Source organism: Protopterus annectens, chromosome 4.part0 (assembly GCF_019279795.1).
Source record: "Protopterus annectens isolate FY-2018-M chromosome 4.part0, PAN1.0, whole genome shotgun sequence".
NCBI classification, from domain to species: Eukaryota; Metazoa; Chordata; order Ceratodontiformes; family Protopteridae; genus Protopterus; species Protopterus annectens.
In genome coordinates, this window is record NC_056733.1 from 1,308,986,852 (window position 1) to 1,309,000,494 (window position 13,643).

Here is a 13,643-nt window from a genome sequence, read left to right on the forward strand (position 1 = left end):
CTCCAAAAGAGTTAGTGTGAAAGAAGGGTGTTTGCTTTCTAATCTTCTAAGAAATGAGTTTCTGAAGATTAGAAGTAGACCCATATGTATGTATATATATATATATTGATATATATATATATATATATACATATATATATATATATATACACACAGATATATATATATATATATATATATATATATATATATATATATAATATATACATATATATATATATATATATATATATATATATATATATATATATATATATATATATATTATATATATATATATATATATATATATATATATCTATATGTATGTATATTTGTATATATATATATATATATATATGTCTACTTCTGAGGACTGAAAAAACAAAAGACTGAATCCCGAAAGACTGAAAATTGAAAATACTGAATGGTGGAATTTCCCCTTCTGCACTGTGATGCAATCTTGGAGATAGTATATAGTTAGCAGGGGGTGAGAGGTGCAGGAGAGCTTCCCCCTGCATTAAAAATGTGTTCAGTATTTTGAATTTTCAGTCTTTTGGGATTCAGTCTTTTGGTTTGTCAGTCTTCTGAAGTAGATCCATATATATATATATATATATATATATATATATATATATATATATACTGTTCAGTCACTCAAATAATAAAAATACAGAAGTATGTACAAAATCTCATTTGAATTATATTAAAATGAATTGTGTTGATAAAACAGTTTAATACTGAAGAAAAAGGCATCCATATTTGTTTATTTATTTGACATTTGTTAATTGGGTTAGTCCAACTGAGCTCAAATCTATTTTCAGTGGAGAACTGAGGAGAAAAGCTCCAAATACTTAAATAATTATATAAAAATAAGCAAAGTAAAAAAACATTCAAATAAAAAAAAATAAATAATAGACATAACGTGAAAACAATGACAAGATATAGCAGTTTACAAATTTGAGGCATGAACATAATTATGTTACAAACAATAAATCAGCAGATGAGAAGTGCCATTATACATATTTATGTTACATAAGAAATAGGGGTACAGCGGTTTAAGCTTTAATCATTACAAAAGTGCTTGCAGGTACAAGTAGCAGAGCAAGAAATTAAGAGTAGAGGGAAGAGGTAAGGGATTACGTGGGGTCATGACAAGGGCATATCCATGATTTAGCTAAATATTTTTTTAGTTCTTTTTTAAAATTATTGGAGTGTGTAACACATCTCATGTTGAGTGGGAGTTTGTTCCAATTATGAGATACTGAATATCTGTATAACACTTTACCAACAGCTAGGTTTGTAAATCTGTTGAAGTTTGTCTGTACTATGGAGTGGGCATGTAGGGGTGTAGTATGACACAAGATTGGATAGGGAGGGGGAGGCTGAGGATTTGTTGAATAAGAAGTGAGTTATGTGGAGTTGTGAAAGTTGAAATTGATGTGGGAGTTCAAGCCAATGAAGTTTTTTTAGTGCCAAGCAGTGGTGAGAAGTAGCTGGTAGGCTTTCAGCAAATTTTGCAATTTTATTGTATGCCTGTTTGAGCTTAGTAATTAAGGAAAATTGAAGTCTTTTTTAAGGATTGGACTAGCACAGAGAAGGCTTGAATGTAGATACTGTCTAGAGTTAGGAATTTTTTGTTCCTGTAAAAGAGACCCAGTTTTGGTTTGTTTTTATAATGGACTGTTGGACATGGAGATCGAATTTTAATCCATCATCTATTATCATTCCAAGTGGCTTTGTGTGGGATTCTACATTAATTATGGTTTTATTTAAGGATGAGATGGTAAGGTGGGTTTGAGCTGTGATAGCAATCTGGGGAGAAAGAGTAAAAGTTTAGTCTTTTTAGGGTTTAAAATAAGTTGATTTTCAATGAGCCATCTTTCTACAGAGAGAAAAGAGTTTTGGGTAAGAGTGTGAAGTTGAGAGATACTTTCAGAAGAGGAGATGAGTGTAGAATCATCTGCATACTGAAAAAGAGTTGAGTGATAGCAAGCTGTATAGACTTCTTTAGTGAAGATGTGGAAAAGAAGGGATCCCAGGATGGAGCCCTGGGGAACACATGTATGGATGGGTAGGAAGGTGGAGCAGGAGTTATCTGACTAATTGCATTATGTTTGAAAGACAGCTGGAGAACCATTCAAAAGTAGAAGCTAAGAGATTTTGGTTGGCTAATTTGATTAGGAGTTTAGAATTGGATACAATATTGAATGCTTTTTACAGGTCTAAGAACAGATATGAGATACGTTTGTTATTATCATGGGCTTCAGCTATTGCATGAGTAAAAGACAAAAGGGCTGTAGTAGTGCTATGGGTTGGATGGAAACCATGTTGGACAGGTCTCAGAAGGTTTTCTGGATAAGAAATTTGAGCAGCTGTGTGTGAATACATTTTCAAGGATTTTTGATAGATGAGAGAGATAATAGCTATGGGTCTAAAGTTAGATGGTTCAGTGGAGCTGCCTCTTTTGTGTAGGGGTATTGCATAGAATGATTTCCAGATATCAGAAACAGTGGCTTCATGAATAGATCTATTAATAAGTATTGAAACTGGAGAGGTTGCAGAGCCAGATGCAAGTTTGAAAAAGGGGGGGTAGATTATTAGCAGAAGGAGAGAATGGTTTTAGTTTTTGGAGAAGAGATTCTATGTAAGAAGTGGAGATGGGTTTAAGAGAGAAGAGGGTTTGGTTAGAAGGTGTTTGAGGAGTTCTAGTTTGTCAGTTTATGGATAGTATCAATGAAGTAATAGTTAAGGAGAGAGGCAGTGTCCTGTACTGAGTTGTTAGAGTAAGGATGAGGAGTCTGAGGGCTTCTGGGTTGAAGTATAAAGTTCCTCAGAAATTTTTGGGATTAGAATGATGGGTAGTTTGAGATTTGTAGCAACATTTTTTCTTGTCATTGTAGATTTATTTTTTGTACAGTTTCTAAGTTCTTTGAAAATTTGATGGTGAGTAGGAGATTTGGATTTTAGCCATGTTTTTGAAGCAGAATCTCTCTGGTGCATAAGGGAATGAGTATCTTTTGTAAGCCAGGGGGCATAATTTGATTTCATCCTGATTTTCTAAAGGGGCGCTAGTGTGTTGGGGATGTCTAGGAAGATGCGGTTGCATTTTAGGACAGCATCATTAAGGGGAATACTATATAGGCTGGATCAATTTATTGCTGAGAGTCTTTCATTAAATGTTGCAGAGTTGAAGCTAGAGAATTTATAGCAGTCTTTATAAAGATGAGGTCTCTATAGTTGTGGAGAGTGTCTTTGGGTATAGATGGGTAGATGGTCATATAAGGTATCAAGAAATGTACTAGGGTTGTGAAAGAGTTCTGGACCTGTAGTCAGTATCCAATTAAAGATCGTGTCAGAGTTGGAATGTTTATTCAAGTGAGATAGGGTTGTGATGAATTGGATGAATCCAAAAAGATTGATGCTTTGGACAGGGGAGCTTGCACTAAAGTGTTTTCCAGTCAATATTTACATCACCCAGAATGACAGTTTCATAGGGTATGTTTTGTCAGATTCAAGACAGTATGTTTTCAAGAATAGGGAACCTTTCACCTGGTGGGATATAGATAGAAGCAATAGCAATTTTTTGGGTGTGTATGTGGTAGTTTAGTATTAATAGTTTGGCAGGGTGAAAATCAGGTGCATTGGTGGATAGTGGGGAGATGTTCATTATTCGGAGTAGAGTATGACTACATCCCATCATTTTTTTGAGATTCTATCCTGGCAATAGATATTGTAGCCTGGGGGTAAAATTTCATTGTTCAAGATATAGGGTTTTACCAGGTTTCAGACAAGGTTAAGATATGTGGAGTATAATGAGAAATCCACGTGTGAAGTTCAGTGGTTTTGTTTAGCAGACTTTGTATGTTTATAAATATAATGGAAAAGGTTTTAGGGGATGAGGGGAGAGGGTTAAAGAGGGGGCTGAGGAGATGAGAATGGAGGAGAAGGCTGTTGTTTGGATAGAAGTAGGTAGTGATGTGAAGGGACCTGGATTAGGTGTATGTCACCAGCTAGAAGGAGAATTCCAGCAAGTAAGGTGATACGGGGAGTGCAGTAACTATAGATGTGATGTTTTCATTTGATTCTAGGATGGTGGGCTAAGGCAAGACTTTGGTTTTGAAGAGAAGAGTATGAGAGGCATTAAATAAAGAGGGAGAAATAGTGAATAACAGGGTGGTGTTGTAGTTGTTGCATGATTGGGAGAATGTTGGTGATGGTTTAAGATATGAGATGGTGTGATGAGGTAAAGTAGGAAAGGAGAAGTAGTATAGGTGCTGCTAGTATGCATAAAAAACATGGTTTGGGGAGTAGAGAGTGGGAGACAGTGGGATTCTAATATACAGGAGGTAGTTAGAAAAGAAGGTGAGGTGTCAGAGAGGTAAAATTAGGATGGAGCAGGAAGGTTGGTTGCAGTATCTGAGAGCAGCTGTGATGAAGGATTGATAGAAAAAGAGGTAAGAGTAGAGGGAGGAGAGTAGGAGGGATGTAAGATGAGATTGATTGAAATAGAGGTAAGAGTAGAAGGAAGGGAGTAAGATGGATGTAAGAAGAGATGTATTGGGGAGGGGTTAGTTGTATTAGTTGGTAGAGAGTGTTTTAAAATAGGTTGCTGATGAGGTTAACTGGGGCAGACGTCAGGTGGACAGAGTATTTATTTAATGTGTGTGGGGGTAGGTGGGAATGGGGGAAGGGCAGAGGAGCAGGGTGAGCCTAAGTGTAGCAAGGGAAAATGGAATAGGTTGGCCCAGGTTGACATAGATGAGAGTGAGACAATAAAAATAATCAGCCAAGCATTTGAACACCAGGTGCCTCCATATGTATTCTTAGTTTGGCTCTATGCTAATATAGTCATACATATGGAGACTCTTGGTGTTCAGCTGCTTGGCTGAACACCAGGAGCCTCCATATGTATTCTTAGTTTGGCTCTATGCTAATACAGTCATACAGATTAAATGTATATAGATTCCAGTAACTTTTCATGCTATTAAAAACAGCAAATGTAAAGGAATTAGAGCTAAAACAATGCCATGGGTCAGAAAAGATAGAAAAGGGGAAGGGGAGCAGAAGTAAATTGGGTTTGGTGGTGTTCCCACAACCATTATTCATTGTTAAACTATTATAACTCCTGGATTGTTACATACAGTAAAAAGTTAAGCAGCTTAATTGCCACACAGGTATGTTGTAGTTGAGAAGGGTTATAGAGCTTTGGGCTGGCAATGGAGCATTCACACTGCAGGTACTAACTGGGAGTTACAGCTTATAAAATGAATGAAATAAAAGATGTTATATAAGTGGAGGGAGAGATAAGAGGGGTTTAAGTTAAATGAGGGATGGTTAAGGTATAGTAAAAAAAATACAAAGCTGTTACATTGTGATGGTCTGTAAATAGTTTTCAGCAATAACAGTAACAACTCACTAATCATACAAATATAAATCAAGATTTAGGTGGGGGCAGACTAAGTAGATACAGTGTAGGCACAGCTCATTTTAGAATTAGGCCATTGAACAGTTAAGTTACATATAAAGTTCAAAAAGCATTTTACAAACAATGGCAATAATGCAGGCACTGTACTTTACAGCTTAGGAGAAATTATACAGTTAAAAGTACAGATTAGATCATATAGCACTCAAGGTAACACAAGTCAGGCCTTAGAGGGTTGTAATGGATGAACAGTTACTTAAACTGTGTGCAATGGCTGACTGGTTGCTAAAAGAATAAAAACCAACTTATTGAGCACAAAAATACAAATTATAGCCTCATAAGCAATATAACATTAACAACTCCTACCAAAGAAATAAACCAAAAGTTGTTTCACGCATATATGTTACAGCAGCACAGATTTATTGACAGGATTAGCAGGTTATTTTGACAGTATAGACTGAATTCAGCTACTAAAAATGAATGCTAACTACATATAACAAGCAATGTCCAGTGTCTTTCTAACAACCATGTTTCTGATTATGTAATTACATACAGCAGGGAATTTAACTTCTGCCTAAGCACACAATTGTGGGTATGGTGAGTTATGTATTCTGACTTTTAGCTCTAAAAATGTGCATGCTGTGTAGCATATCAGATGTTAATTTTATCCAAGAACAGGATAATTTCTAAAAGAACTCTAGCTAGAATCAGTATATACGGCAATGCACCATTAATGTTGCTCTGGTGACTGCCTTAACATACACAAGAAACAGTGAAACATTTCCCACAGACATAATGGAATAAAGCAGTTTCAGATAAAATAGAAGAATACTTTCTATGTATCTTTATATAAAAGAGCCTTATATAAAAAATGTTCTTATAACAATGACAAACTGATATTTCTAAAACAATAACCCCAGTAAACACTAACCAGGCCTGACCTTGCTTAGCTTTTGATATCAAACTAAGTCAAATACCTTATCATTATTTTACAGCTTGACAGTCTGCAGCAAAAGAGCTTACATCATTAATGCCAGAAGGATGGGTTGCATTCAATAGTAGCTGCCACCTGAGTTCCTTATATTCTAATGTGCTTTCTTAACCCCTCCCCTAAGAGAAATAGCAACTATATCTATAATAAAAAACAAAAATCTTTTAATGTTGTCACATTGACTAGAATGCTTATAAAGTGCTTTGCTAGTAACTTTCATTTTTATATCATTCTGATGCTCATATATCCTTTGGCTCATCCTCTCTGTTTTGCAACATAAAAGGCAAAACAGAAGAGACAGCTTGCTAAGTAAGCTATGGCTTTACTCTTACAATTACATGTTTCAGGGCAGGTTATAGTCTGTGGATGGTTGGCTACGATTACATATGGGCCTTCACAAATACTCTTTCTTTATTTACATGTCCCGCACTTTTCTCCTTATTGGGAGCCCTTAAAGTTTGTTCTTTCTTTTTTTCAAAGATATCTTTCAAATTCATGCCTCTCCTATAGACAAATCTAGGGCTTGTTCCTAGGATAATAGTGTTGGCATCTATCATCACTACATTCTTCCATTTTTTTCTAATAATTTCCTTTATTATAGACTTTGCCCCACTATGCATACATGAACAGCCATTGTATTTAAAAAAAATATTATTGTTTTTATTTACTGTCCCCGGACTAACATTAGTATTACTTAATAAATGGGGGAAGTCTGTAGTCCTACATTCAACTAGTTCCATAGGTACCTGTTCTATACATTTGTGGGGATAATCCTTGCAAAAAACATTTCTTTCATTTTAACAAGTTCATCCAAGAACACTTTGTTTTCATTCACTAGTCTTGATAATCTGATCATCTGTTGCTTTTTTAGTTTTTTTTTCTGCCATGTAGAGAGATTTCTGGAAAATAAAGGAAGGTGATGGAATAAGTTAATTTTTATATAATGAAGAACAGAATCTCCTGCTTTTCATGTCTTATTCAGTATTACATCCAAATAATTAATTTCAAGTCTTCGATATGCCACTTCTGCACATCACTACAGTCATACGCACATTTACATTAGTTATTCATTTTTGGATTTGAACACCTACTTATCAAAGTCCAAAGTCTAGAGATCTGTGTAGTTTTACTACAAATGTGAGACAAAACATATTTGAATGGATGATCTCATCATTGTGTTGCAAAGCAGATATTTGGGCTAAAAGGGACTGAAATTGTTAGGGAAGTCATCTCCTGGTGCAAATGTTTCTCCTTCATAGAAGTTGTGCACACCAGATCAGGTACATATTCCAGATGTAACTGTCACTACAGTCACACACCTTCATACTAGTTAGTTATTGGTTAGTTATTGCTAGATTCAAACACCTACCTACTTAAGTTCACAATCTAAATATCCATGCAGCTACACAAGAAACCTTAATACAAGTGTGAAACAGAATATAATTAAAGAACTGACCTTACCATTTAATTTATTTATATTTGTTTACCGGTGTAGTGAACTGATCAATATTGACCAATTTCAGGCTCAATCTGGGTGAAATACAAAACATTTCACAAACAAAAAAATACAGAAATGTAAGCAAAAACAGAGTAGTTCAGACTAATTACATAGAAGAACTGTGTATATACATTCTAGTAAATAAGCATAGTGTAATGAACAATCAAGCCGAGTGAAATATACAGTATACACATTACTTTCTAAATGGGGATCAATCTTCAGTAAATCTTGAGAGAGAAGAAGAGACTCATAAAGGAGATAGATTAGGTGATATGTTCTGTGTTGAAGCAAGAGCATTTGGCTTAGATGAAGAAGTGCTTTTTGAGTTGCATTCTGAATTTGGAATTAGTGTTTATTTCCTTAATGCTGATAGGGAGAGCTTGACAAAGAGTATGTGCTTGAGGGGAAAAAGTACATGCAGTGATCTCATTGTGTTGCAAAGTAGGTGTTTGGTCTAAAAGTGACTACAATTGTTGAGAAAGCTTTCTTCTGGTGTTTCCTCTGTGTCTAAGTGTACACACCAGATCAGTCACATATACCCATCCTACCTGCCACTATAGTTTCTTGTTTTCACAAACCAGTGCAAATATAACACTGAAGGGGATAAGAGGGATCACAGTGCAGATTTTGATAAGTCAGGTAAAGTAAATGTTATACAGATTCCAAAGCAAAGTAAAGGAAAAAGTTCTATAAAAAAGGATTTTCAGCTTATCTATAAAGGGTGTGGGGCAGCACATTGGTGTAGCAGTTAGCATTGTCAGCTCACAGCAAGAGGTTTTCTGATTCAATTCTTGGCTGATCTGCCTTCTGTGTGGAATCTGCATGTCCTCTTTGTGTATGAGTGGGTTTTCACTGGGTGTTCCGGTTTCCTTCCACATTTCAAAGACATGCAGTAGGTGAACTGGACACTCTAAATTGGCCCTAGGTGTGAGTGTGTGCATGCGAATGTGTGTGGTGTACCCTTCGTGGATGGTTGGGCCTTGGGCTAACAACCTGAGCCCATAAAACCCGTAACTGCTACAGAAGCAAACTGTCCCGAGATCAGCAGCCCAATCCCGAGTCCTGCACCGCCTTTTAAAATTCTGTCGAAACAGGCTCCGCTTTGTGATTTTTGATTGGCTTGTATGCTGGCATATGAAGCCTATCATAAATCACAAAGTGCAGCCACTTCTGTCCAATGCAAAACAGTGAGCTGTTTCGCATTGAACAGAAGAGGCTCTGCTGTGCGATTTTTGATTGGCTTGTATGCCAACATATGAGCCAATCAAAAATTGCAAAGAGGAGTCACTTTTTTTTTGGTCTTCACTTAGCTAGAAAGATCTTTTTTTTTTGTCCCTACCTGACCATTTACAAGTCTGGCAATCCTTCTTAATAGCCTTCTAACCCCAATACACCCCCTTGTAGCTCACAAATCAAAGGACTGCACAGTAAGCATATGAAATTTCATAACTTCTTTGTAGCCAGCTTGGTGGATATGGGCATCTTGAGACAATGTAGCAACTGTCTCATGTTTACTGACAACCACTTAATCCTTAAAGAATCAGACATCTATGCAAGAGAAGTACTTATACAAAGATACTGGTGGCTATACTCTAGCATACAAGTCCACAATGGGTTGTTGAAAACACACATACAATACTCACCTCACATAGCACACAACACACATAAACTAATATACTCTGAGACATTTAAACACAATCTTCCTAAACAACAAAGACCATCGGCTTACAGAACTATGACTCAGCAAGCCCAAAGGCATTCAGAAAAAAAAACAACACATAACACCAGGCAAGCAAGCACACTTCCCAGGACTCTAAAAGTAGGGGATTCCTTTGTAAGATATACCGATGCCCCTCTAACCAGGCTGAATAAGGAGAAAATAACCATTAGCTGCTTATCTAGAGCCAGGATCTGCCAAATCATGCACACACTCAAGTCATTACACCACAGGTGCCAGTATGATTCCCTCATAGTCCATGTAGGTGTAAATGACCTGAGATGTACCTCCCCGAACTATATGAAGAAAGAGAGCTTTCAGATTATGTGTCTCAGGCTGGTGTGAGTCTGGCACTGAACAGCATATTATTATCACTGAGAGTGATGCCACAATATGATCAAAAAATAATTGATTTCAAGAACTGGCTGTATTTCTGGTATCATTCTAAGGGGATCCAATATTTGTCAGCTTGGGAGGACATGGTCAGCAGACCAGATTGCTTTGCCAAGGATGGTCTGCACATTTCTTCTCTTGTCTTTCAAATTGTGGCTAAAACTTTATCCACCTCATAGGGCCTTTTTTAGGCAATGCCAAATTGACAAACCTATCGACATAGCAAAATCAACTGAACAGGACCTCAAGGTTTTACTGCCCAAAGCCAAGAGCCTAAATAAAAACTACACTCCCTCCAAGACCTCCTCACACTTGAGAATATAGACATCTGTGGAGTCACTGAGACATGGTCTAAAGTGGTATAGAGTACGCCAGCAATGCAAGGTTTCAATGCCTTCCACACTTTTAGACCAGTAGCTACATAGGCAATGGCTAAAGGTGTAGGTATCTCAATATACATCAGTAACATGCATACCTCTAGGGTGGTTAAACAGGATGATGTGCTGAAGTTCCTCAATGTACAGATCATTACAGACAAAATCCCATTCCATATCATAACCAGCTATAGGTCACCCTCCATGTGCTAAAAAGCTCACAATGCATACTTTGACCAACTGGAAACACTTACCATCCAACCCAACACCCTATTCATTGAAGACTTTGATTACTCCTCTATAGATTGGGAATCCTACATGGTCTCAAATCTACAGGCACAGAGATTCCTGGACTTCATAAATACAAACACCCTTAACCAAATTTTGAATACACCCATTAAAGGCTCCAACATACTGGGCCTCATGCTCACAGATATGGAAAAATGCAGCACCTACCCAATGCCTCATCCTTGCTGGGAATGTTTGACCATAAATCTGTCTCCTTGAAAACCAAAATCAACTTCATAATGTCATTAAGACCAGAAACAGGAACTATTCTGAGGAAAATTACCTGTTATTAAGTGATGGTTTGTCAAAATTCAGTGCCCCTCCAAACCCTGAGAACATAAATGCCTATGCTGAGTTGCTCTCAGAAACTCTGTATAGCCAAGACAATAGCTGCACAGCGGCTGCTATACCTACCAGAGGTAAGCCTAAAACTAGCCCTGGTAACAAGCCTCTCTGATAGCATCAAAAATAAACAGGAAATACAGCAAAAGAGAAAATATTATGGTAAAAATCAGGGAGGATAACTCCCATAAAAATAAAAACTTTGCACAGATGCAGTTTTCAAAGCTATACCTGAATAATGATGCTGTTAATAATTTTCAAATTATTTAATTGCATTGTTCTGTGTTTCTTCACTGTAAAGGGTATTTGCTTTTCCTTGGTCTAGCTTAGTGGGCTTTGAAATCACCTTAAAGTGCATGTTCCTCATTGCTAGTTTGTCTGCTTTAGAACTACCTTCTAATTACTTGTTGGAGCAAGTTGTTTATTTCTAGCACCGTATCACTTTTGGCTAAATAAAGTGAGTTTTTACATTAAAACGACTGGGACCACAATTCTAGTGGCAGCAGAAAGGTATCCTGGTCTATCTAAGCTGAGAAACACACAGGGAGGCTTAAAGTGAAATAGTTTCATTGGTCAGAGGGCTTTTTGGTTGGCTTAGTTACTTTTCTTTGATTCTATAAATTCTGCTGCTCATCATGCAATGGTGTTTAGCAATGGTCTGTATAGATGCAGGCACATAGAAACTAAATTTTCCATATAAAACTTCTCCAGACTTTACTCGGTATTCATTTGCACAAACAACAACTTGTTTGTGCACTGAGGAGCACTGCTACACAAATTCAGGCATATGTAGCTTAGCTATAGTTTCTTCTCTCATAGCAACCAAGTTAGTCTGTTGTACCAGCCATTTGTAATTCACCTAAAAAAGGCCTGACACCATGGATGGGCATTTTCCCAGTTTCTCTGCCACCAGATTGGTAGATGTAACACTTGACTTACATTCACTAACAAGTAATCCTTGCAGAAACAGTTAGAGTATATAAGAGATGTAATTACACAATGTCACTGGAGAAAAGACTCTCACACAAAAGCACCCAAAATAACAATCAGGTTATTGATAACATAAGCATTACACCCACCACACATAGTACTAACCTGATCCATACACCAGCATATGCTGAGGCACTTAAAAGCAACATTCTGAAACCTCAAAGACCTCCTAGACATTTGTTCTAAAAAACAGTACTCATTAACCCCAAACCACTTCAGCAAAACAACACCTAACAGAACACATACAGCCACACCCTTTGGAGCCTCAACTGCAAAGCTCATAAGGCAAGCCAGCAAACTACCCAATATTTTAATCATAGGCAACTCCATTGTGAGACATACAGATGTCCTTCTCACCAAGCTGAATAAGATAGAAATCATGGTCAGTTATTTATCAGGGGCCAGGATCCTCCAAATCACCCACACAGACATTAGTCTAAAAGTATCAGTATGTCCCACTCATAGTCCATGTGGGTGTAAATTACCTGAGACATCTCCCTGGACAATATGAATAGAGGCATTACAGAGCTCTCAGACTATGTGCCCCAATCTGGTAGGTGCCTAGCATTGAGCAGCAGTTTCCCATAGGTTCATAGTTTCATAGGTGTATACTAGGCTAACAACCACTAGGGTCGTTATAAGGCTAACCATGCAAGCCAGACTTGTCTTACAAGTTATATGTTTTAGACATTTTATAGGGGTCATTGTTGGTTATGACATGATTTACTGACTCCCTCTGTCCATCAGAGATGTGGGTGCTAGACAAGGAGTGAATTTTTGACTTCCCATCCAATGGTCCAATTTATACTTAAATAAGGTTAGGGAAGGACTTTGTTTCACATGGATGGGGACCCTGTTCCAGAGAATGAATTCTCTGAGATACATATCTGTCTCTCCAGCATATCCTATTTATGTAAGCAAAATGTATGTCTTTAGATCTAGTAGTTCTGATGCTCTTTGTTTTGCTGATGTGCAAAAGGTTCTTCAGGGTGGGGTCCATAGATGACTTGTCTGCCAGGTATAGATCACCTATCAGTAGTCGACAGGAGACCTACCGCAGAGACAGGGCTTTGAGGTATTCTGCATAGGACATTGTATTTATGCCCTGTATTCTTTTTGAAAGTAAGATTTCCAGACATTCCAGTTGCTGCATGTGTCTGGTCAGGTACATACTGAAGGGGGCAGTATACTCAATGATGGGTCTGATGAGGGCCATGTATAGTGGCACAGTGACTTCCCTGGACCAAGATGCCATGCACTTACTTATAAGTTGAGCAACACAGAAGGATTTCCTTACTACCTTGGATACATATTGTTGAAAGCTATGTTACTGTCTACATGTGTTCCCAGATCCCTGATGAGTGAACAAATCTTAAGGGTGTTTTATTCATGATGTAGTTTCCTGTGGTAGCCAATTTTCCAAAAGGTACAATGCATTCTTTGCACTGAGTTTTGACTTTGTCACCAGGCATTTGTCTACGTTGGATCATATTGTAAGATGTTAGTGTCTTCGATGGGATTCTGTGACTGTTCCCAGTTTGCAATCATCTGAAAACATGGCCAGCGAGAGGCCTTTGACATTAGCTTTGACTTCTGAGAAGTAGATGCCAAAGAGGAGAGGGCCCAACACAGAGCCTTGAGGGACT